At 39.4% G+C, this 26865-nt stretch overlaps 2 long non-coding RNA genes across 2 annotated transcripts; both read right to left on the bottom strand.

Moving 5' to 3' along the window:
- Positions 1-227: 227 nt before the first annotated feature.
- Positions 228-963, bottom strand: LOC133451297 (uncharacterized). The gene is made up of 3 exons (XR_009783158.1): positions 835-963; positions 684-739; positions 228-581 (listed from the first exon to the last, which is right to left on the bottom strand). It is a non-coding gene; the product is annotated as an uncharacterized LOC133451297 (long non-coding RNA).
- Positions 964-20840: 19877 nt separating this feature from the next.
- Positions 20841-21833, bottom strand: LOC133451289 (uncharacterized). Its single transcript, XR_009783157.1, has 3 exons — positions 21706-21833; positions 21243-21301; positions 20841-21009 (listed from the first exon to the last, which is right to left on the bottom strand). It is a non-coding gene; the product is annotated as an uncharacterized LOC133451289 (long non-coding RNA).
- Between the last annotated feature and the right edge of the window lie 5032 nt (positions 21834-26865).

Here is a 26865-nt window from a genome sequence, read left to right as displayed (position 1 = left end):
AAATAATATAGGCACTGAAAGAGACCATTATGCTATTAGAAATAACTGACAGCATTATGAGATAAACAAAAGTATAATTTGTTAGCACATAGCATTTTGTTTATTTTTTTTTATGAAGCTGTCATCCTCCATGGTGAGAATTGTGAGGTGAAAATCCAAATGCAGGAGATGTCCAGGCAGTAAGAGTTGCAAACAAACAATGTGTTTATTATTGAGAAAAAGCCCTTTGTAGGAATTCAATAACAACAAAACTGTCACTACTAGAAAATAAACTGGGAATTGATGCAGGGCTAGGAATAAAGCAGACTCAGAGGAACTGCAGAGAAGAACCAGCAGGGACGAAGGGAAAGATAAGACGATAAGAAGATATATGGAAGACAGGTGCAAACAAGAAAACTGGAGCCAGATAAAGTGAAATGAGATGAAACATACAATTAAACAGATCGTCATAATAAAAAACACACAAACAAGGAGTTCTTAAATCCAAACCCCGACAGAAAGGTTAGGTCCTGGCACTATGCCTGCTGATGTGTTCATCTTTTCTGGGATCTAAACACAACTCTTGTAAACACATCTTCATCCTGTGAGAGAATTTAACAGCATCAAGTTTTAAAATTCATCACTGATTAAAAAATGAAAGATTTTTTAACAGTCACACAAAGATTAAAATAATTCTTACTTACCAGGTTGGATTTAGTTTGTCCTCTGGTTGTAAGTCTGTCCAGGTGATGTTCTTGATCTGAAATTGTTAATACAGCATCATCTCAGAGGGGCACCCACATGTTAATTTATTCAAAAATGAATAACCAAGATAAATATTATACAAATCGATACCTGTTTTGTTGCAGAAGTGAATTAAGGCGATGTAAAGAAGCAAGAAGACAATCAAGCCCAACATCGAGGACACAAAAAGGACTAGTCGGATGCCGTCTTGCTCTGATAACATTTCCCTTTCTTTAGTCACTGAAATATTAAAGATAGTTATATTAGTATTCCTATAAGTTCAAGACTTCATTTGACTTGTAAAATGAAGTGTAGTGTTGACAAATCTCCTCAGCAGGATGTGAAATCTTTTACATGTTACATCTACTCAAATCCAAACATTTATAATACTATTTAAAAGAAAAATCAATATGGTGCCACGGATAGCTCAATTGGTTGAGCGGGCACACCACATGCAGACAGGACAGGTTTATAATCCTGGCCAATCGCTCTTTGTTGCATGTATTCCTCCTAGAGAGGGAGTTTTTACGCGTTTCCTGTCTAGCCACTTTCAGAATAAAGGTCACTTTAAAAAACATTTTTAAAAATCAACTGATAATACACTGCAGTAAAGGACTCATAATAACCACAAGGTTGAATATAATTGAAAAAGTGCACATTTTACTGTAAAAAAAAAAAAAAGTAGCTAGATGGTTAATTTCATTGCAAATATCCATATGGGAGAGTTTTTTTTTAAAGATTAAAATCTTTTTCCATGGACAGTACTGATGCTGATTACTATTTAAAAATGGCCAATAACCAGTTCCCTCTAATTGGTCTACCTTTAAAAGATATTTTCTGTCTGTATCTTCAAAACGCACTAACTATACCATTTCATCTTATTCCCTCCAAAAGGATTTGGCACACGTTTTACGCCAGATGCCCTTCCTGATACAACCCCGGGAAGACACACACGCAGACACATACCCATTCATACCTATGGACAATTTAGACTCACCAGTTAACCTACATTCATGTTTGTGGGAGGAAGCTGGAGAACCCGGAGAAAACCCACGCAAACACGTGGAGAAAATGAAAACTCCTGCCAGGAGTTCAACCATGAACCTTCTTACTGGGAGGCAACAGTGCTGACCACTAAGCCAAATGCTGCCTTTCTTCAAAACCAATAATAACGGATTCATGTCACAACTGTGACGAAACAACCAGACTAGGTACGCTGTACTGTATTCTATGTATGTCCAGTTACTGCAGTTGATCTTGAATCCGCATGTCCATACAACCGTGAAGAAGACTGAGACATCAAACATCCCAAAACAAAGTCATGTATGGATGTCGGGTGCATAGTAGAGGATTGTTGTCACACTATACTCTAGCATAAAACTACATACATTTTCTTTGTTCCGGCATTTGCAAGTACTTGATGACACGTTTCATATACTTAAATTGTAATACAGTTGCATGTAAAAACATATTTCAACACTGAGATGATCATTCAGTTCAGCAAATACATTTGCTGTCAACACAATGACAGCATTTCGGTAAATTGTAGATACTTACCAACTGTGATTTTAGTTGTGACATTGCTGTATACATAAATATCCTTTTTAGTAAGTTGTTTTTCACCAACCAATTTTATCCCCCTGGTTCCACAGTAGTAGGACCCCTCATCAGAAGCAGAGGCGTTCATGATCAACAGGTCATAAGAATCAGAGGACGAGTTCTTCACAAAATCAAAACGAGGAAGTTTTAGTGGGTTTCCTAAGGCATATGAAGGGTAAAAACTCAAAAAAGTAATAACAAGAGGAGGCTGGTTCTCATGGGAGCAATTCCTGAACCAGACTATGGATATTCCAGTTGACAGTTTGCAGTCACAGTAGAGAGTAATGTTGTCTCCAGGTTGGACTGTCATCTTCAAGACTGATCCAGAAATCATATAATGACTGCAGAAAACTAGTCCTGGAACAAAAAATCAGATTGACATAACAAACACATATACAAAAAAAATTAAGAATGTTTTCAAAGGGTTGCTGCAAATACAGATGATTATGTTTAAAGTGTAATCTAAATGGAAGAATTAATTCAGAATTTGTACCAAAAAAGGTTCCATGGTGAATGAGTAAAATTTTCATCTCCATCTTCTGTGATGTTAACCTATAACGTAAAAGCAAGAAAATGGGCTTCAACCTGCATGTCATTTATAAGATGGGCAGTCATTTCCATAAAAAGTCATATAACAGGTGATTGGCTCATCAGACAAAATATTCATCCTCTGAGCTTTTTCTCTTTCTTTTTTTTTAACAGGGGCAGCATGTTGGCCTGGGTGTTTGCATTGTTGCATCACTGCAAGTGATGCAACAATGCCCCCATTCGCTGCCCCTCGGGGCCTGGGAGTGGTGTGCCAGGAGGCACAGAGCAGAAACTTCCACATGATGATCTGGCAGAGGATGCATGAGCATGCATGGTTGGTATATCACCAGATCAGCTCAGAGATGTATCCATTCCCCCTCTATGGTCTTGACACAATTTCAAATCATGGTTCATTGCCTGTGCCCCGTTGGTGGTACGCTGAAACTCGTTTGCTTTTGCTTTGTGGTTTTCCACCAATAGTATCATCTGCATATAGAAGAAGTGACCTCATTTGTATGTTTAAGAAACCTTTTATAAAAGTCAGGAAGTCAGTGGTTTAGGTTCAGTTTGACCTTTAAAACATTGTCTTGAGCTCCTGAAAACTGCATGCCTTAATGCACTGAGCTGTTACCAAATGTTTGCCTGATTAGATATTTTTGTCAATGAGCAGTTAAGTTAAAAAAGTGGCTTTTGAGTTCAAAGAGAGCTTTGTGTGCCTGAGTACTGATATAGATGCAAAACTAGAATGGCTTTTGTATTTAATTTGACTTTCCTACCTGGTGACTGATCTGCCTTGTCTCTTTTTTATAATCTCTTGTCATCTTATTTGGAGAACTATGAACAGTTAGCATGCATTTGCAGGTCTTGCATGCTAACCTCTGAGAGGCTGGCCGTTTCCGAAATCGCATATTTACTACTAGTACTGATTTTGTCAAAATGTAGTATGTAGTATGCTGTATGTGAACAGAAGCAAAATCTGCAGTATGCGAAAAGTACCCGGATGTCTTACTGATTTGGGGGAAAAAAAAAAAAAAAAAAAAATATATATATATATATATATATATATATATATATATATATATATATATATATATATATATATATATATATATATACTGTATATACATATATACATTTATCGTCCTAAATGATTTATTTCAGGCAGCGGTAATCTGCAGGTCAGTTCATTGGATCACTTTCTCCCCGGGACGACGGCGTAGGTTGACCCGGTGATCGGATAAAATGAGCCCAGGTTGCTTTTACGCCTGAAAAAATATTAAAACTTAATAAAGTGGCATATTAAAAGCGCTACAGCGGAAATTAAAACAGCTTTTAGCTCTCGGCTTTAGCTGTCGTTTTGGCGCGAAATGCATTCTGTGATACTTGGCTGCTACTGCTGTGTGAATGGTCTGCTGGAGCGGCGTACTGAATCGTTCATTTAGTAGGCAGTATACAGTATATACTGATGCAGTATGTAGCATGTAGTACGTTAGTATGCGATTTCGGATACAGCCATAGTCTCTCCAGCATGTCCAGGGTCTTCCCTGCCCTGGTTAGAATAAAGAGTAAATCACATATGCAGAAGATAATCATACAAAAGCAAGACAATTCTAAGGTTAATTTGTAAAAGACATGTAGACCCTCCCAGGTTTTTGAGTTATCCAAATAGGACTACAGATGAAAAAGAATATGACACATTACAGCATGTCATAGTGCATTCCATGATTAAATGCCTTGTAAGGGTACATGACATGCAGTATGCTTAACTAATATAAAACACAAAGACTGAAAAAAGGAGAAAATTATTTTAGAAAGGTCACCATGTGATACTCCAAAATCAGGATAAGTGACATTTTATCAAGGTGTCTAAGTGGTTCTGAAAAGCAAAAACACAGAAGATATGTTTCCACTGAAAAAACATTATATCGATCGATATTTTTTTAGTAATCATTTGCTATAATAATCTTATTGTGGTCTGGTGATTGACATTGAGAAGGCCAGCCCAGATGCCGGTTGTTTGTGGTCCTCATTTTAGCCATACATACTGTATGACCTATTTTTGTTTTAATTTCTTACAGTGTGTAAATAATATGCACTTGATTGTCTCTGGAGTTGTTTTTTTTTTAAACATGAACTTCAATGAATGTCTCTCCTCTGGAGATGTGATGTCATCATCTAATCTGCTGCTGTTTTGTGCTGATATTAATACCCTGTGTATTTAAATGTATCTCTAATGTTGACCACAGAGATTAAAGCAGCATACAGACCTTTAGAAAAGTGCATAAAGCAGCAATTCTTATCACACTCACAGCTGGTGTTAATGCTCCGGAGGATTACCGACTGTTGTTATCTGCTGCAGTACTTTGGTAATCTGTGTTCAGAGGACCAGAGTTAATGTTGTGGATATTTGCACAGTGACTTGCAGCCCCTCCGGGAACATGTTTAGAAAAAGCCCAGTGAGTGTGAAAAGCACTTAATTCTGATCCTAGGAGACTACAAACCCGAATATTATATATACTTATATATTAATGGTTAGTACCTTGATTAGCAAAACCCTTTTAAAGGAGCATGAGGCTCCTTTTAAGAAATAAGACTCTCTAGCGCCACCCTTCGCCACGACGGCCGTCGGGGGTACTGCAGCCAACAGCGAAGCCGGCACGGGAGAACGGGGAGAACGCACATGCAGCGACATGTGACGTCACATCCGCAGGACAGCGCGGGAAATTCAGCCCCCGAATTGCAAGCACATTTTGCAGCACACAGCCTGTTCAAGGCAACGGAGAGATACACTAGAGGGCTCATTCTTTTTGGTTTGGAACGCTTCATCTGACATTATTACTAGAAAACTTAAAACGTATATGAATTTTTTTCATAAATCCTGCCTCAATCCAGCCTCATGCTCCTTTAAAGTGAAATATATGCATTTTTATCTTGCAGCAGTTAGTCTTATATCACTGAAAAATCACAATAGCAGAAACATAATTCAGACTAAAATATTTACCAAGGGTGATTCTTGTTGAGATGTTGCTTTTTTGTAAGTAGTTTTGGAACTAATGTGTTCTTTATCTTCCACATTATAATCGTCAGTTCCACAATAGCAGAAGCGCTCATCAGAGCCAGTGATGTTCGTGATTTATTCCAGACATTATGCTCTTCACACAAGAGAGCACAAGAGAAGGCTGGTTCTCATGGGAACAGTTCCTAAACCAAACCATGTAAACTCCAATTGATATCTTGCAGTCACAGTAGAGAGTGATGCTGTCTCCTGGTTTGACTCTCACCTCCAACACTGATCCAGATTTCAGATTCTGGCTGCAAGAAACAAATCCTTGAATAGAAACACAGTGCACAGGTCTATTGCTAATACAAGAAATAGTGTGTTGTTTAAAGGAGGATCTAATATCCAGAATTTATCTTAAAAACCTTCATCAAACTAGTACCAAGGAAAACAATGTTTTGCATCTGTGATGATAACTTGTGGTATGAAAGCAACAGAATGGGTTTCAAGTCAGGGATGTCAATTATAAGATGGGCAGGCATTTCCATAGAAGGTCATGTAAATGCTGATTGGCTCTTCAAGCAAAAGCTTCATCTTTTGATGTTTTCTGTTGCACTCACGGTATCTGAAAAATTGTGTCAGAGATTTTAAGATAAGACAGTAGGAGACAGTTGAAGAGATATTGAAATGCAACTCTTCTGATTCTGTTATGAGGTGAGTTATCACAACCACAATGCAGGCCATGGGGACGGCAGGAGTACAAACAAAAGTCTATTGAACACAAAGCGCTGCTTAGGCAGAAACCCAGGGAAAAACTAAAACAAATAAACTACTTCCAAAGCTAAAAAAAACAACCAAAACAACCAGGACAACACACAAACAACACACAGACAGTGACAAGGAACCAAACAGACAGGGATGACTGACACACGGAGCAGCAGGGAGAAAGAGAAGCCAAGACTACCGTATTTTCGCGACCATTCGGCGCACCGTGTGGAAAGGCGCACCCTCATTTTTGTGTGTCATTTTTAGATTTAAAACATACATATGGCGCACCGACCCAAAAGGCGCAGTCTACAGAGCAGAGCTGCACACACGCGTGCCGCAAAACACGCCGGCCGGAAAACACACACACCCGCTGCAGAACGCACACACATGCAGAACGCACACACAAGCACACAAGCGCTTATTTAAAAAATAGAGCGGGAGCAAAACCTCTGTTTCTGCATTAAAGAGCTCCGCTAATTCAGCTGCGCCAGTCCGAATTTCCTCGGTGTCAGTCACTTTCTGCACAACAGTAAATAAACTTTTCATACCCCGTTGTGCGGATCCTCCACCGCGCAGAGCCCGTCTCTCCCCAGCGGGGTGGAGCAGCGCGCGTCACAGCGGCTTTAACCGGGAATGTGACCTGTTCGGACCGGCTGGGACCGAAGCCACCCACCTGTATGGGAGTAGGGGCTCCCGGGGAAAGACCAGCGGCATTTCGGCCGGATCTGCCCCGGGGATGGTGCGCCCTGGCCCGGCAAACCCGCGGCGGGAGCCTGGCGGCTCCTGAGCGCATCCTCTGCATCTTGGTTAGGCTACCAGAGATCAAACCGACAGATTTGCCTGAAAATCTCGCAGGGTGAAGTTGTTCCGACCTGGGACAGTCCCCTGAATAAATAAAGGTAAGAAAATAAACGTTTCATACCCCGTTGTGCTGCGTTGTGCTGCGGATCCCGACCGCGGCGGTCCCGGGTCCCGCGTCCCGGGTCCCGCGTCCCGGGTCCCGCTCCGCGCTGGTCCCGGGTCCGCTCCCCGTCTGCTCCCCCGCGCTGGACCCGCTCACACACGCGCTGTCGGGGAGCCGGTACCGGGGTTTGTATCCGACAGGAGCTCCAGTCCGAATTTCCAGACCTGTCTCAGCCACCTGATCATCATCATCCCTTCATCCAGCCCCCCCCTTTCCATTCGTCCTTATAATGACTCCGGCTGGAAACGTCTTATGCAAAGTTTTTCTTTTAAAAATCACCATAGGTTTCTGTCCATCAGCTGCGCCAGTCAAGCGCTACATAAATGAGAATCTGTGTGTCGCGCCGCGAATACACACCCGCGCATGTCGGGGTCCGGTACCGGGTTTGTAACCGACAGATTTGGCTGCAAATTTCGGAGGGTAAAGCTGATCAGACCTGAGACAGACCCCAGAAATCTCTGCTCGCAAAGCGGCCGGGAACCAGGTCGATTGGACCGCTTGGGGAACCAGGAAGTCGGCTGCAGCAGCGACCATCACCGCGCTGCTGCAGCCGCTGCTTTAACCGGGGAAAGTCACCGGTTCCGACATGCAAAACACACGCGCGCTGCAGAACAAGTGTGCTTATTTAAATAGAGCGGGAGCAAAACTTAGTTTGATTGTATTTTATTTCACTTTACACATCAAGCAAATCCTTAAAAGTTTTCATCTTCTGTTTCGCATTAAACAGCTCAGTGGATGGTCTCATTCAGCTTCACCCGCCCCCTTCTCCCTTTACCGTTCTCATGGCCGGCCTTACATTACCGTAATTCAGGTAATAGACACGGCGCACCGTTTCTTAAGGCGCCCGGCACATTTAAAAAAAAAAAAAAAAAAAAAAGTTGCGCCTTATGGTCGCGAAAATACGGTATATATAGACAAGGGGGATGAGACACTGGTGCAAACAATTAGGACAGACGGGAACAAAAGAAGTCAAACTGGAACTAAAGATACCAACAAATGGACTTTAGAAATAAAAACAGGAACTTGAGTACAAAATGAGGAACTCCAAGAAAAGAAGTAAAGGTAAAATCAAAACCCTAACACAAAAACCCTAAACCATGACAGAGTCAGGCGTTGTCAGCTTAACCCATGGAAATCATGGTGCTGACCTTAAGTACAGTAAGTGTTTTGACCATTCAGGTAAAATTTGTTGATGTGTCAAAATCTTTTTAATAAGGTCTAGCTTAGCTAACATTTTTAATTTATGAGTTTAGCGCCACTTGCTGAAGTGTTGATGGGGTGTGGGCCAACACACTGGTGGACAGAGGAAGCATGTATCTGGCCGGGTTATTATAGTTCCTCTGCACGTCCATGCAGCGAGATTCTGTGTATCATAATGTACAGGATTAGTGATGTGAGTTTACAAATAAATTATTAAGTGTGGTTTTATATTCTATCTCAATAATCTCCTCTTGATTGTGTTGGATGCAGCATACACTTATATGAAAACAAAAAAGCACACCTTCCCCTCCATCCATCCATCCATCCATCTTCCACCGCTTATCCGGAACCGGGTCGCCTTTCGACTCAGCTCTTTCTTCACCACGACGGTCCGGTACACCGACCGCATAACCGAGGACGCTGCACCAATCCGTCTGTCAATCCCTACATCTATAATAATTGCTTTTTTGTTTGTGTGTTGTTTTTTTTTTTTTTTACATCTCTGTATATATCAACATATCATTTAGTCATTATCTTGTTTTAAAATTGATGAGTAACAACGTGTTGAACAACGTAAATGTTATTTTACATTATTCATCAAAACAAAATAAATAAAATATAGAATAAATTGGTAAAACAAGCACATCCCATTATTGGATAACTTAATATGTGCTGGGTTCATACTGTACATACTAAATTCACTTTAATTAGAAAAGGCTGAAATAGGAAAAATAAAATTGCTTAATAAGGGATGTTATCATATTACAAAATCAGTACAAGAGAACTTAAAACAAAACAAAACATTTTCTGCATTTTTATAAAGTGGCGAATTAGTTTTTTGTAAATTTTTCCAAGTTAAAATCAATTTCAATTTAATTTGAAGGAACATGTAATTACTTTTAGAAGAAATGGTCTAGATTTCCCGAACCACTCTACCTAATATTTACAAAAACCAGTCAAAATAACTTTCCATCTTGTTTTCAGCATTGAATGCATACAACTTTGCAGCACTAAATCCTACATTAAAACATTCTAACTATGTCACAGAACTACGATGAAAATGATGGCAGAGGCAGCTAAGACATTCAAGAAAGTAACGATTGAGATGTGGAATGTGACTCTACCAGAGACATTATGTTACATTTAGCAGTTGCTTTTATTCAAAGCGACTTACAACAGAGGAATACAGTCAAGCCATAGTAACAGTAAATCACAAGGTAGATGCACATGAGACAGGATTTAAATAAGTGCAGCTAAGTGCCACCAAGATGACAATTAAGTGCAGCTTGGGAAGTGAAAGGGGGAACACTTTCACATTATACGTTCATGACAGAAGGTGTTTTTGGAAGAAGAATGTTTTCAACACCTTTCTTGAATGTAAAGAGGGACAACTCTGCTTTTTTGGCCCCTGGCAACTTGTTCCACCATTGAGGTAGGGTGTGGGAAAAGAGCATCCACTGAGATTGCCTTGAGTGAGGAGTGGGCAAAGTCAGTCTGTGTTCTTGTGAAGAGTACAATGCCCGTGAAGGGGTGTAAGCCTTCACAATCGTGTTCATATAGCCAGGTGCAGACCTCAAGGTCATCTTGTAGGCTAGTAACTAAGACGTTTATTCAGTGTGCAACGGGTAGCCAGTGAGGCTTCATTAAACTAGGTGTGACATACGCCCATCTGGGTTGATTAAAGACCTGACACTGCCGCATTTTGGACCTTTTTGTATGTTTGTTTGTACAAGCTGGAAGGCCGGCTAGGAGGGCATTGCACAAATCAAGGCGGGATATAACCATGGTGGGTACCAGGAGTTAAGTTGCATATTGAGTCAACTACGGTCTTATTATTTGAATGTTGAATAGAGCAAAGCAGTAAGACTGGGACAGTGAGGCAATGTGGTCAGAGAAAGATAACTGGTCCTCACGTATGACACTTAGGTTCTTTGTAACCTTTGTGGGAGCAATAGTAGTCGAGGTAATATTTATGTCGATATCAAGACTGAATGAAGGATTGTGTTAATAATCAGGAATTCAGTCTTAGATGGGTTAAGTTAGAGGTGGTCTGTTAGATGGGTTAAGTTAGAGGTGGTCTGTGAGAAGGTGAGCAACCCCTCCCCTTCTCACCGCCCCCGTCGGACTTTGTAAATATGCGTGTGGCGTGTGGCATGTGCCAGCATCGGGAGCGCGGAGCGCTACGACTCACTTTCACCACACCTACAACTCACCTGAAGCAGTTCTCTCCACACAACCATCCTGGCGGGTAGTGAGGTACCCACTCCTCGTCTCATTTTCAACCATCCACAGTTGATGACGCTAGTATAGCACACGGACTATCAAACATTCAGACACTCGCATACACCCAGACACTCACCTGCACGTCTTCCCCAGCTCCGCAGTGGAAGCGCTCGCCGCTGCAGGGGCGGGCTTTATCGAGCTGGGGCCCGGGTGGGCATAGCCCATGGAGCCCAGGGGTGGTTGGTACTTGTATGTTTGTTTGCACTAATAATTATATTAAATTGTATTATATAAAGTTATTAAAGTATAATTATTATTGTTGATTATATTATATTTTGGGTGAGGATATACAGCAGTTGGGGACCGTTATGTTGTCGGTGTTCCCCTCAGTAATGGGTTGCCCCAATTAAGTTTGTCAGGCTGCTGTACAGTACTTAAAGAAGCCGCATTGGTAGCTTGCTGCGAGGCTATGCTCAATGTGCCATTTTGAATTTTGCTTTTGCCCCCCGCGTCTTTGTGCTTTTTTGCATAAAATAAAAAGCCTTTTTTTTTGTCATTCCACGCTCTGCGTGTTCTCTTTTACACCTCATCACCCAAATCCAGCTTGCCTTAACCCCTTTTAGGTGGGGAGGACGCTCCAGTCCCTCACATAGTCCGTTATCTATGCAGACAGGTCAAACAGGCAAGCAAAAATTCTTGCAAAGATTATGGGTTCATCTAGTTGGAATGACGGGTAGAGTTGTATATCATCTGCATAGCCCTGATATGCGAAGCTGTGTGAATAAACATTCTGGAGCAGAGAAGGTATCTGGCAAAGAGAAGGGGTCCAAAAACCAAACCTTAGGGCACCCCTGTAAAGAGGTGATACCAAAAAAGAGTAAATATGGGACATCCCAGGACAATGAAAGGACATGTGTTGCAAGAAAATCCACCAGACAACACATTTACCAGCACTAAAAAACATTTACCAGCATCTCTATGTACTGATCTTTGTCATTGTTAATTTTCAGACTGAATACAGAAAAGGTGGACTGTGTACTGTTACTGAGTGAATGCATCCTTGGTTTTTAAAAATATATAGTTTCCCCTGAAACCTGTAATGTTTCTTTGCCACCTTGTTATCTCACTAATCCGCATTATTTATTACAAAATCCTGTGATACTGAAAATGAAACGTTAAATCGTAGGGTGAATATGCATTATGCCACTGTGGAAAGTGTTCAGTTATCACAGAGACCAAAAACGAAGAGGACGATCCAGAGTTGAGACTTCAGCACATATTCTACCATCAAAAACCTTTCAGATGTGGAAATTTGTATTGTTGAGATATCAACTAGAAATTAAAGCTGCAAGCAGCGATGAACGGGCCCTCGTACCCTTGTGCACGTTCAGGCGTGCTGGGACAGCTCAAAAGGGACTATCAAATATCGACCAATCAGAAGAAGGGGCAGGATAGAGACGCACATTCTGATGTATAACACACCTGGGTGCACGTTACGGTTCGGGTGAAGAAACAGCCAAAGAAATGGCATAAATTGCGCCAAAATTACACGATTAATTAAAAATGGCTGACTTCCTGTTCGGTTTCGGCCATGGCGCCAAGAGCCTTTTCTTTAAGTTGCAAAATGATACATGATGATAGGTGTGTACCGATTTTTGTGCATGTACGTCAAACCGTTTTCTAGGGGGCGCTGTTGAGCCATTAGGCCACCTCCATTAATGCAAACCATTAAATATCAAATTTTTTGCCAGGCCTGGCTTGCGTGAAAAATTTGGTGACTTTTGGGGCACGTTTAGGGGGGCAAAAAGGCCCTCATTTCGTCGGAAAAATAAAAATGAGAAAAAAAAAAAAACAAGGAAAAAAAATTCCTACAGATACAACAGGGCCTTCACACTGTCAGTGCTTGGGCCCTAATTATCTTTCTTCTCCACTCTTCTCTGTCATTTATCTTCCCTCTGAAAATAAAATCACATTGGAATGTCCACCACACTTCTCCAGAAATGTATAGTTTTTGAGACAATATTGAGTCACATATGTTATGTTTTGAGTTATGTTATGTTTTTGAGCTGTGCAAATCTCAGAATTGCACAGTTTTTTTTTAAACTGCAGCAAGAAACGATAGGAAATCCTCTGAAGCATTTACACCAGGCAAGTGAGATTGGATATTGCTGATGCTTTTGAAGATCACTGTTAATTCAGGCAATATTGCAGATACATTTAAATAAATGCCGAGGTGTATTTAGTTTTTTTTTGTTGCTTTTTGGTGAGTCAATGAAATCAGGCAGTTTGGAGTAAGAGGCAAATTACTAACCATACAAATGCATGCAATGATACACTGTAAAAAGTAAATGAATTGAAGCATAGATGAACAACTAAATAAATGGCTTGTCAAGACTTTAAGAGTTTTTTTATTGGAATAATTGAGAGAAAATAATGGTGTGATCTTTCAAATGTCAATAAAAACAAAATAAGAGTGTAAGCATAGCGTATTATTAAAAGATTGTTGTAACACTATGTTTACACAGATGGTGAGCAGAAATGCTAGAGACATAAAGCTTGTGGAATGAATAAGGGAACACCACAAGGGCAAGAAAGGTCCAAAGAAAGAAAAACAAGATCCAAATCTGTAAAGATGCAACACAGGGAACAAGGCAAAGGAAATGCAGGCCAGACAGAAATCCAGGAACAAAGACAGGCTGACAAGCAGACTGACAAAGATCAAAGAGGCCATGAATATAAGCACACACAAGCTGACAAGACACAGGCAGCAACAAAACATGGTGTGGACCAGAGCAAGCAGGGAAAGAGAGAAAAAAACGAATAAAATGGAACAGAGGCTTCACAAAGAAGAAAAAAATACCAACAAATTCAAAAGGACCTAAACTTAACCACCATAATATCCACTACTGCAGTAGGTGCCTGTTTTTTTCTGGTAAAATCAGTAAACCAGAAGAGGTGAGAGGAGAGAAGAGAGAACAGAAATGTCTGGACACAAATAGAGGAGCAGAATCCAGGACAAACCACAGTCCTGCTGATTCTTGTTGACGTCTGTGGAGTCTGGATCGTCTACAAGGTTGTAAAAATTGAATTGATTGAAATGGTACTGCACTGTACAAATGTTTTTCCATTTCTTTATATCTCTTTATGCCTTTTTTAAGAATAAGTCACAAAAACCCTTCACCTGTTTGCTCAACAAAAATATGCGTGTTGTAATTGTCATTAATTATCTTTTCTAATATTTTTAGTATCCTGGGTCAACCATTATTGACCAATTTGATGGTTATAAACCTCAAGTTTAAGTACAAAGATGATGATTATCCAGTTCAGCTCCATTTTGTAAGTTTGACATCCTGCTAAATGACAAGAATAATTTCTGTGTTGTTGTCAGAGTAAATTCCAGAAATGTTGTCATCTGCATTTCAAAAGACGTTGGGAAAAATTGTGGCTTTTATTGAAGTCATAAACATTATTTGACTTTTTCTTGTAAAACACTTTTTTACATATACTATTATCGATCTGCCAACACCCTTTAAGAGTGTTTTGATTGATGCGATAATTTAAAGAAAATGGTGGTTCGATCATACAAATATCAATAAAGAGAAAATAATAATCCAGTTTCTCAACAAGCAAATATTTCCTGCTTTTCCTCATTTTCATACATATCAAATTTACAACTACTCCAAAATTAATAAAAACAGTAATGTGTAGGCCTATACACATTAAAGGTCACACAAAGTTTGAAATACTTTAGGTCTCATCTGTTTCAAACGGCTCCACATTACTTGATGATAGCATCTCACCAACTTTATTTTCAATTGAGGTGGACACGAACATAAGATATTAAAAATATGATCAAATAACTGTGATACCAAGCCCGGATAAATGCAGAGGGGGAAGAAGGGGGCACAAGACCCAAAAATTCCATACCGGACCAGTCGAAGTTGAATGTAGTGAAAGAGAGACAAGAGGGGACGCACTTGAGACCACCAAGTCTGTACCAAAATCTTGCAGAATTTTCCAAATTCACAAAAATTGTAGAACCAGTTTTGTCAGTATCCAACCATAATCTTAACCAACATGACTGATTTATCACCAGACAGAAATAATCTTTCTGCTGGATTAACATGAGCCCAAGTCCCTGTTCACACCTTACGATGATAATGTTTACCCAGCCAAAAGGCGCCAAATTAATGTCACATACTGCCTTCTTCATATCTGATACCAAACTGAGACTTTCATTTTGTGCCCAACCATTTTTCAGCTTGGCTCAGCAGCTTCATGCTGATGTGTTTAATTATTAAAAATCTCAAACGTTACAACATTAATATTCAAATAGACTTACATTTGCTATTTACTCTACACTGGTTGAGGGTGGGTACAAGAGGACGAGATCAAAGTCTTACTGCAAAATTAATAATCTTGACATTACTTCCTGCCCCCCTGTGAATGAGGATCAAGCTCCTTCACTGCAGGTAGTTTTACCATATTTAATGCTGAAGAGGCTCACCACTTGTCTCCGAGGCTGAAGAATCGTTTCAACGTGTCCTCCAGCAGACTCCCTGCTGAAGGAGTTTTTATTTTTTAAAAGGAGGGGAATGGTTCATGGTTCAATCAGCAGCCAAACAAAAGGCCGTGCGCTTCTCTTACTACAGCTCCATCCACTACTTTTACCTTGACTTTTGTCATTCGTGGTGCACTTGCAAGTCATTTATGGTGCAATAATTCAGAACCTGAGCAGGTGAACTTTACCTTCAGAAGGTCTTTTGATGCTCTGAGAGGTCACATTTGGTGACAAAGTTTCAGATGTAAAACATAACAAAAAGCAAGAAAAGTGCAAAGAGCAACACACAGGTGCTTAAATGTGTTTAAAAAAAGCACTGAGTGGCTTTAGTGAATATAAGTACAGGGAATAAAATAAATAAATGTGATGAGCTTCAGGCAGATTTGTGTGGGAATAATTAAAGTCTTTATCTCAAAGCTTATGTCTAGTTCATGTATAGAAAGAGGATGGATACACATTGCCAGGATGAATGTAAGGCAAGGCAAGTTTATTTATACAGCACAATTCAACACAAGGTAATTCAAAGTGCTTTACATTGACATTAAAAGCGGCAAGACATAATTAGACAGTAAATAACAAATAAGATTGAATACAATTATGAATAAGATGATAAGAAAAGAAGTAAAATAATAAAAAGCACAAGCTGTTAAAAATAAGGGCAATAGAGTCCAGCAGGTAAGTATTTAATTTAAGAGTAAGGTTGAGTAAACAGTAATGTTTTTAGGCCTGATTTGAAGGAGCTGACAGTTGGAGCAGACCTCAGGTCTACAGGAAGTTTGTTCCACCGGTGAGGAGCAGAATAACTGAACGCTGCCTCACCTTGCTTGGTTCTGGTTCTTGGGACAAACAACAAACCAGATCCAGATGAACCTCAGGGGTCTGGGAGCTTCATAGGAACTAACAGATCAAGCATGTATTTTGGTCCAAGACCATTCAGTACTTTGTAGACCAGCAGTAAGATTTTAAACTATATCCTTTGACTCACTGGAAGCCAGTGTAGTGATTTAATGACCGGTGTAATGTGGTCCAGTTTCCTGGTGTTTGTAAGGACTCTGGCGGCAGCGTTCTGGATCAGCTGCAGCTGCCTGATAGATTTGTTGTTAAGGCCTGTAAAGATGCCATTGCAATAATCCAACCTACTGAAAATGAATGCATGACGACGTTTTTCCATGTCTTGTTTAGACAGAATCCCCTTAATTCTAGCAATGTTTTTTAGGTGGTAATAAGCAGATTTAGTGATAAACTTTAGATGGCTGTTGAAGTTCAGGTCTTAGTCAATAATTACACCCAGGTTTCTTGCTTGATTTGTAGCTGTCAATGACATGGAGCCAAGGTGAGCGCTGATCTTTTCCCTTTCGTTTTAGGGCCAAAAATGATCACCTCTGTCTTTTCTGCATTTAGCTGGAGAAAATTCTGGCACATCCACTCATTGATTAGGTGAATACAGTTACTTAATGAGAGTAGGTAACTGTAGTCATGTGGTGACACTGAAACCGACACTGAATGTAGATCAGAATCACCCATAATTAAGACATCATTGGTCAACAAAAGTTGCTTAATGGTTCAGGGCAAACTATCACATTAAAAGTGTTTTGGATGATAACACTAAATACAGATCACTCCACTGGGAATCTGTTTCGTAATTTTAATGTATTTTAATGTTTTAATGTTATTGTTACTCTATCAACTATTGCAAAATGCAACATCAACTGATTGTCTGTAAATTCTGTAATAAGCCCCGTGATTTTGCCGATCATTGTTGAAAGGGAGAGAGAGAAAGAGGGCATTGGAGGACAGAAAAGTACTGAAAAAAGCAGAAGTTCTTGTGGCTGAAGAAAGAAAAAGTTCTGCAGAAAAGCGGTCATGAGCTACAGGACTGTCTGATGGAGCACGACAGACCAATATGGCCGCTGAATGATCACGAAAACTAATCTGGGCTCATACAGAAGCTTTAGGAATCTTCAAAATGAGACGTGAATTACAATTAAGAGTAATAAATGCTGATGGAAACTTTAGGATTTCTATGCAAATGATGCAAACAGATATAATTAGATAATTAAGCCTCCAGCAGAAACGGAAAACTGTTTTTTTTCCTGAGCAACATCATCATTTAACAGAAAATTAGTTAAAAATGTGTTTACAGGTACATAAACAGCTGCAAAATTTGAGTCTGTTTTAAGACTTAGTACTGAAACCTCCTTATACCTTTAGTTAATAATTGTACAAATAGTTTAAAAAATAAGCAGGGGTACATGTACAGTGTTTTATTAGTTTTTGACTGTAGTAAACAGATCTTATAATTAATGCGCAAAGATGGTGAAAATACCTTGATATTGATATTTCACTATAGATAATTATGCTACAGATCACACTAAACGTGGCATTGGCTGCACTTACCTTTATTTTCTTTCCTTTAGTGGTCAAATTTGGAAGTGAAGAAATCTTAAACAAAGCACAATCAAATGAACAAAATTAAATAAAACATTTCATAAAAGGAGTGTTTACTGGGACCAAGATTATTTTGAGTGGACTCTTTAACCTTTGCAGAAGTGCCGCCTTCAAATGTACCAAAAAAGATCTGTTATATATGATATGTTGCATATGATAATTTAATTTGTAAACAAAACCACTTAGTGTTTGGAAAATGTGAGAAAGAACTTTCCAGATCTGCGTCTAGAAGAGCAGTGAGCTAAACTTATGCGTCGATTCTAAATGTTCTTGGTGATCTTAATTTATTCACCTAAAGTTTTAGGGACTGAGAAAGTTCTATGTGGAGGGGCAGTGCGACTTATGGGAGCAGTTTAATACAACAACTAAGTGTCATGGGCAGGACTAGAGGACACTGCAAATGTGCACATTGCAGCTTTCAACGTGAGCTCCCCATGACACGAGTATGACTCAAAACCACGCCTCAGTCGGCCAGTGGCAACTGATGTAATGTTCTTCTTACAGATCGGCGCTAGTCCCCAGAGGAAAACAGCTTGGCGAGGTTGTAATAACTAGGGAAGATTGGTCAAGTTAAAGAATCTAAGAAACATTCACCAAAAAAAAACAGAGAAAAAAAACGTCAGCTCAGGACTTGACCACCAGCCCATAAAACACCTTGATCTGCAACCCGTTAGTTCATTTTGAACTGACATGGGGTTGATCCAATCAGATTAAACCCGTTTTGGCTGGCTCTATGCCGGTGGATGGAGGATTATTTTTTTTGAAAAGGAGATGGAGAGAAACGGAAAGGAGGTGTGGAGAAAACTTGCGAGAGAAAGAAAAAGACACTTTGCACAGATGCTGCCAAATGTGCAAACCGACCTGACAGGTTTGCCATAGAAGGACCTTCATCAGCTCCCATGTCTGATGATGATGATGATGATGATGATGATGATGGTGGCAGCTCCGAATGGGTTCTCTGAATGCAAAACCCATACAGGAACGCATTAGACCTAGTAATTTAAGATATGCAAGACAACAGTGATAAACAGTTTTGGTGATCAGATAACACGTAAATAAACTACTGTTTAACAGTCTGCCATAATGGACTCAAGTGAAATCATTTAATAATATGACTTCAGCGTTGCCACAAGAACAGCTGCTTGACATGTTCAGTTGTTAAAACTTTAATAACACATTTCTCTTACGCCTTCCTCAACTAAATGTTCTTATTTTAAGTGAGAACGTTTCTTTTGATTAGCCCCTCCAGGGTTCACAGGCCTTCTTTTGTCTTTGTGAGTTTATAATTTATTCAGCATATTGTAGGAAAACTGGAGAAAATCTGATCTTCATTCTGGTGTGTTTTCCTCTCTCTCCCTCATCCAGAAGCTTTCAGGTTACACATTGCTACAGTACATTGATTTGGAAGATATTAATCAGTCATGATCAATCGTTAAACATCGTTTCTCTATTTCTATCTCACACATCAAATGGCGTCTCATTTTTTCAAGGATTTGTTAAAAGGTTCAGCAGCAACATTTTTGACTGGGTAAGGACCACTTTGTGTGGAGACACAAGAACCATTTCTCATGGTTCGACTTTCTTGTTTCCTTCTCCCTTAAACACAGAGGCACACGTATGAGGAAATGTAGATTTTTATTAATAAATTACACTTTATGGTAGTATCGAATGTGTCCACTCTCAATGATTTCCACAAATTAATTGCATGTTATTACTGGTTATAATAATAATAATAATAATAATAATAATAATAATAATAATAATAATAGTACATTCAATTTATTTAAGGTGCATTTCAGGGCAATCAAGGTCATCTTTACAGTGCACACAACATTGATTAAAAGAGCAAAAAAAGAAAAAAGACAATATAAATACGGAATTAAAGAGAATAGGCCAGCTTGAACAGGTTGGTTTTTAGATTGGATTTGAAGATTGATAGTGAGTTAATACTCCTGTTGTCGGTGGGGATGGGCAACAGGCACAGGAAGGCTGACCTGAGAGTCCTGGAGGGAGTGTTGATGTGGAAGAGGTCAGAGAGGTATTGGGGGGTGAGATTGTGGATGGCCTTGAAAGTGTGCAGGGTTTTGAAGTCGATACAAAATTTGACAGGAAGCCAGTGGAGTTGTTGGAGAACAGGAGTGATATGATTGATAGATGGAGTTCTGGAGACGATACGAGCGGCTGAGTTCTGGACCAGTTGGAGCTTGCAGTAGTCCAGGTGTTTGCAGTAGTCCAGGTGGGATGTGACAAGAGTGTGGACCATGATAGCAGTGCTGTTGGAAGTGAGGGATGGACGGAGGCGGTTAATATTGCAAAGATGGAAGTAGGCTGATCGGGTAACATTATTAATGTGGGTTTGGAATGACGAATGAACGAGCTGTCAAGGACGACACCCAGGCTCTTAACTTAAGGGGGGAACAGAGGAGTTGTCAATGGAGATGGTGAAACTGGGAGTCCTATTGAGAGCGGCTTTTGAACCAACGAGGAAGACCTCAGTTTTATCACTGTTGAGTTTGAGAAAATTGGAGGAGAGCCAAGATTTGATTTCTTGTTAAGGAGGTAATTAGTTGACATACATATTTACGGGCGCACAAAGATGGACAGTGTGCACGATGGGCCAAAATGGCAAGGCCAGGGTTTTGTCCCGGTCCACCCCTGAACCCGTCTGAGAAAAAACAGCAGACCTGTGAGATAACGGCTTTAGTTTAATCCAAAGAGGCTCAAAAACAATGAAATGTCAGCTGATCCAAAAATGTCTGAAACACAGGACATTTCGAAAGAAATACAGTAAAAGGTTTTCTATTTGGTTTTTGTATTTCAAGGGGGGAAAAAATAAAAGAGAAAAAAAAAGAGCAATAATTAATACATCGCAAATCTTTACATCTGGGAAGTTCTGATGGTAGAATATGTGCTGAAGTCTGAACTCCGGGTCCTCATCATCGTTGGTCTCTGTGATGACTGATTTATTTCCAGAGCAGCGTAACACACATCTTCACCCTAAGAATTATACATATTGTATTTAGTACTATGCGTTTTTGTTGTACATCAAGTGTATTTTTGAGACAACAAGGGAGGTGAGAGACAGATTTTTGTTGAAACAACTACCAAAGATGCAGTCAGTTAGTAATAGTACATCACAGAACACAATCCAACTCTGTTGTGTTCAATCTAAATAATAATAAAAAAGGTTAGTACATATAAATATCAGTGAATGTGCAGCTGTTCTTTACCCGTTTTGTTGATTGACTTCTTGTGTCACATTGCTTTTCATTATCTTGAGCTTTTGCAGCTGTAGAAATAAACAGAAGAAAAACACTGAAAATGTGTAATACATTTCTGAATAAAAAACCAAGCTTATAAAAAAAAAATCAAAATAACACTACAGTTATAAAGATGGTGACATGAAACAAACAGGACTTTGCTGTGGACAAGTGAAAGGATGACAGGTACCAAGTGGGCAAGAACAATCCAACGAAATTGAGACAAAAACAAGAAAAGAGGCCAGAAATATAGAAAGAAAACAAACATGAACAAAGACAAGGCAAGCTAACAGACTGACATAGGCAACTGAAGCCCGTTTATATAAACACTCTAGACAGGACAGATGGCAACAACCTACAGTAGGTAGAAGATCACTGACCTCTGAAAGCTGGGAAAGATGAAAACAGAACAGCACACTGACATAATTGATACCTGATCTCTGGCAAAGGGCGTACACCAGAAGAGACGAGAGGAGACAAGAGAGAGCAGAAACAGCTGGGCACAGAGAAAAGAGCAGCATCCAGCAAAAACCACAGTCCTGGAGAGTCTGGTTCACATCTGGATGATCTGGCACAAACACAAATAAGGACATTTTGTATTTTTGTCGTCATGAGAGGTACTAGAAAGACCTTTAAGGCAGACTGAAAATAACTGGAGTCGGCCTTACCCAAAACAATTGGTGTTATCTGAATTGGCTCCCCTGTGCCGCTATCTCAATTTCTCCTGGATTTTATGCTAACAAGATGCTTTGTGCCCTCCCACCCCCATTACTTCCTCCTCATATTGTTCAATATGATGTTGTCACAATATGTTTCTTTTTGTGCTGAGTTGGTGTTTTTTTAAACAACAACTTTGTATCCCTCCTCTTTCCTAGTGTCATCCTTTTCTTATCTAATGAAAGGGATGCACTGATCTTTTTGGCAGCGGCCTCAGCCACCTGTTGACCCATGCCTCATGTTATTTGTTTGTTTTATTTGTTCTCTTGCACAGGGTGCACTGGAATTAATTGCCCTTTGGGGATAAATAAAGTGTATTGAATTGAATTGTATGCAGTAAAAAAGAGATTAAGAATTACTGCTTTTATTGGGTTGTTAAAAATCACAATTCCCCCATATGTTTTTCTGCCAAAACGCAGAATGAGCTACAGTTATTACCAGAAAATAGTGGCATCATCCATTGTTTAAAGAAAGAAAGAAGTCTTTTTGTTCCCTGCTCACTTATTTTTCATCTGTTTCCTGGTGTGAGCCAGTTTTCTCTAAAATCAATTGTAAAGGCAAACATCTATACAATACTAGATAAGAACTTCTCGTCAGCTTGTATTCAGATTCAGATTCAGACGACTTTATTAATCATTTTGGGAGGTTCCCTCTGGGAAATTGACATCTCCATCTCATTCACACAACACTATCATATACAAATCAAACACCCATAAAAAGTAGAAATAAAAAAATAAAAAGTGCAGTGCCATAAATATAATTATATGAATGGAAAAGATATAAGAATATCTTAGACCATTTTGATAATACAGTACAATGATCCTTTAGTAATATTAGCTGAAAATACAGTCAAAATCACATTCATGTAATTCACATGAATTACTTACCGAGTGTGATTCTTGTTCTGACGTTGCTGTATTTGTAAAAAGTTTTTCGGGTAAATTGTTCTTTTCCTTCCACGTTCACCTCTTCAGTTCCACAGTAGTAGATGCCCTCATCAGAAGCAGATACGTTCATGATTAACAGGTCATAAGAATCAGAAGAAGTGTTCTCCACACATTTAAGATTAAAGTTCTGACGGCCACCCCAGTCAAAAACTTTTAGATTCATAACAAGAGAGGGCTGGTTCTCATGGGAACAGTTCCTGAACCACACCACGTACACTCCAAGTTGTTTTTTACAATCACAGTAGAGAGTGATGTTGTCTCCAGGATTGACTTTCATCTCCAACACTGATCCAGTAATCCAATGACCAGAGAAAAAAGCTCCTAGAATAAAAATAACATTATCAAAATATGTGGAGTACAAAATTAAATTCCCAATTTTAGAAATTATTTTCATGGTAGTTTTTGGAAAATCTAAGAAGGTGATAAAAGTAAAGTCTTACTTAACATGTGAAAAAAAGTAAAATTACCCAAGACAATAAGCATAATGGTATGCAGTCCATCCATGATTGATGATGACTTTGAACTGAAAGACAGTGCCACAGACTTTACCGCTGGGTGTTATGATGCAAGCGGAGTTTTCCATTAAAGGAGCTGTAGCTGCTGATTGGCTGGCTGAATGGAACATTTTATTCTGTGTTTTCCTCGTCACATCCCCCCCGCTGGTGCCGACACTGCCTTCACTTTCCACTCTTTCCACAAAATGGTCTCCACAATTTAATTCAAAGTTTTGTTTGCAAATCTAAAAGTTTTGCAAGCTTCTGTGCTGGATTTCCTGGGCGGGACCTAAACTGGAAACATATAAGATGGCCAGTTCCAAATAAGGTGCTAGATTTTATTTGTAACTGGCCAATACAAACTCACCACTTTTCCTAGTCTGGGGGTCACAGCAACCCAAGTGCTTTGACAAAAGCTGACACCAAGACTGCCTTCAATTTCCACACTTTTTTTACAATTAAATTTTTTCATTTAATTAAGAAAGATATATATATAAAAACACAAAAACCATGGTATATTTTGTCTGGTATTGAATTCTGTTCTTAACGTCTGATGTCCTGAATGGACAATAAAACTGTTCCTTCATTTTGAGGCTCATTTTATGTGCATGCTAACTTCTGCAGTGGAGCAAGGGGCTGTTTACCTTTGTGGGTTTCCTGTCAGGTATGTGACTCAAAGAGTTGCAGATTTTATGAGATAAGTGTATCTTGTAGTGTGTGTGTGTGTGTGTGTGTGTGTGTGTGTGTACTGCAACCTCTGGTTGGAATTGTGGCTTTTAAAGCCTGACCACGTGCAAGACTAGTCTGAATCACTGCAACAGAGAGATGAAGAATCATCTCCAATATAAGACGTTTTTTAAACAAAGATTTCATGATTTCATTAACCATAATCTTGTCAATGTGCTCTTTGGTAAACTTCAGGCATGCTGCAATGACTACCTTTACATGCAGTCAAAATCCGGGTTATTGCTAATATTCCGGTTACTGAAACATTCGTAATATTCTGTTTACATGGTAATTAATCATTCGGGATATCTCGATCAAAACAGCGACGCGCGGAGAACATCATGACGCAATTCCCATAATTTCCGCTTCTTCTTCCTGTATCCAAATTCAAAACAAATGCTGCTTCGCGCAACTTTTCGCTCACCTTCTTTTAAATCTCGCTATCCCGGTACTTTCTACCGTCTACAAATGCCAAAATGTTCATATCCTTCATTACATTTATGAAGTGATTAGTCTCCTCCTCACTCCAAAAGTGTGGTGTGGTCTTGTGTTTCTCCGTGTTTAGAAGAACTTCCTGGACTCAAAAGACCAGGATTCCTTGTGAACAGAGCATGCGCAGAAAACAAATTCATGTTCCGTTTGATCGGCATATTGTGTTTGGCGTTTACATGACCGAATATTTGGGTTTTAAAAGGAGTAACCCAGGGGTCATATTAGGGTTTTTAAAAACCCAAATATGAGCAAATTCGGGTTATTCGAAGGGGTTATTGGTGTTTACATGGCCATGCAAATTCGGGTTATTGCCAATATTCGGGTTTTAAAAGGGTTATTGACTGCATGTAAACGCAGTCAGTGTTTTTGTTGTAGAACTGTGACTTCCTCTGTAGTCTTTTGCCATGGACACCCTACCTATTCCGTGTATGGCAGACACACGAAAATAGATATGTTTTCAAGTCTTTATGGGTCTCTGAGCACCCTTTTTCCAGTCTTCTGTCATCTCCTCTTCACAAGGCGTGTGAAGCACATCATAATCCTGACTGTACTGTATTGAGTTAGGTAGAGGGCAGGGACCAAAGAACCATGAGGTAAGACACCACAAGGATAATGGGAAAGTGGAGAAGGAAAGAATGGTAGGACAATATATAGACACAAGAGTTAAGGAGACACAGACAACAAGACAACAAGACAGTTAAAAACAGAAAAAGACAGGGAAGTAAAAAAAAATCTCATCAAGATCACCTTCAGCAAGAAAAACAAGAAATCAAAAAATCTTTACAAAATGAAACCAAGAAACCATGACATAGGATTAAATGTAAAGTGAGTGTAATGGTGACAGAACACTCCAGATATATCGTGCAGTTTTTTTGTCATGTTGTTTATCACAAAGATTAGGAACATCCACTCGCAGAGTGATGCGGAAAAACTAATTCACGCTTTTGTATCTTGTAGGCTAGATTACTGTAATGTATTATTAGCAGGATGTCCAAGTAATTCGCTTAATAGGCTCCAGCTGATCCAAAATGCAGCAGAGTGCTGATAGGAATCAACAAAAGAGACCACGTCTCTCCAGTGTTAGTTTCACTCCAATACCGTAAAACTCGAAAAAAAACGACCTAGCACCACGATATTTGCAGGATATAATAGTACCTTATGTTCCTAACAGAGCTCTCCTTTCTCGGAGGGCAGGTTTACTCGTAGTTCCTAGAGTATCCAAATGTAGATTTGGAGGACGGGCCTTCTGCTATCAGGCACCATTTCTATGGAACCAACTTCCAATCTGGGTTAAGGAGGCTGACACCACCTCCAACTTTAAAACCAAACTTAAAACATTTCTGTTCAGTAAAGCCTATAGTTAGTCTTCAGTAAACCTCTAGTTAGTGTAAACTGTAGTGTGTTAGGGCCAGTAGTCATAGCTGCAGCTATAGAACAAGACTAAAATAGTTTGTATCAAATAGTGATGCACCGATTGTTCGGTAACCGAAATTGTTCGGCCGAAAATGGCAAAAAAACACTTTCGGTGGAATAAGTGGGGAAAAAACCGAACAATTAATAACGGCATCGTAAAATAAGGAAATAGACTGGCCGCTCCGTAACTGTTGCGCACCACATAAATCGTTGGCCAACCAAAAACTAATCACATAACGCTCCCGTAATGGTTGCACACCACATAAATCGTTGGCCAACCAAAAACTAACCACATAAGAATTTTACCTAACATTCACCAGCAGGTGGAACCAAAACAACATAAATCAATCTATTACAGGTGCGTTTAGATGACGAAATCAAACAGCGAAGAGCGTGGAGTGAAGTGGTGCAAACATGTCAGCAGTGTGGAAGTATTTTAGAGTGGCAAAGAATAATACAAGAATGGGTGTTTGCAATGAATGTTCTGCTCAAATATCTAGAGGGGGCACATCTGCAAAGTCTTTCAGCACTACAAGTTTGATTTATCATTTGAAATGATAAAAAACCCTGAGCGCTTTAATGCATTTTTATTGTATTAAGGCCTATGTTACAATGTTCAGTCAGTTAAGCCTAACGTAAGCTCAAAGATGGCCAAAAAATTTATTTTGCTAATTTATTTATTTTAAGTTATTGTTCTTTGCTGGTATAATGTCTGCTGGAATATTTAAGAAATGCTGGGAAATTAAAAAATGTTCAGTTTTTTATGTTCAACAAATGTTTTCTACCTTGTAATTTTGTAAAAGA

The sequence above is a fragment of the Cololabis saira genome, chromosome 1, assembly GCF_033807715.1.
Source record: "Cololabis saira isolate AMF1-May2022 chromosome 1, fColSai1.1, whole genome shotgun sequence".
NCBI classification, from domain to species: domain Eukaryota; kingdom Metazoa; phylum Chordata; class Actinopteri; order Beloniformes; family Belonidae; genus Cololabis; species Cololabis saira.
This window is presented reverse-complemented; position numbering and strand designations above follow the sequence as displayed.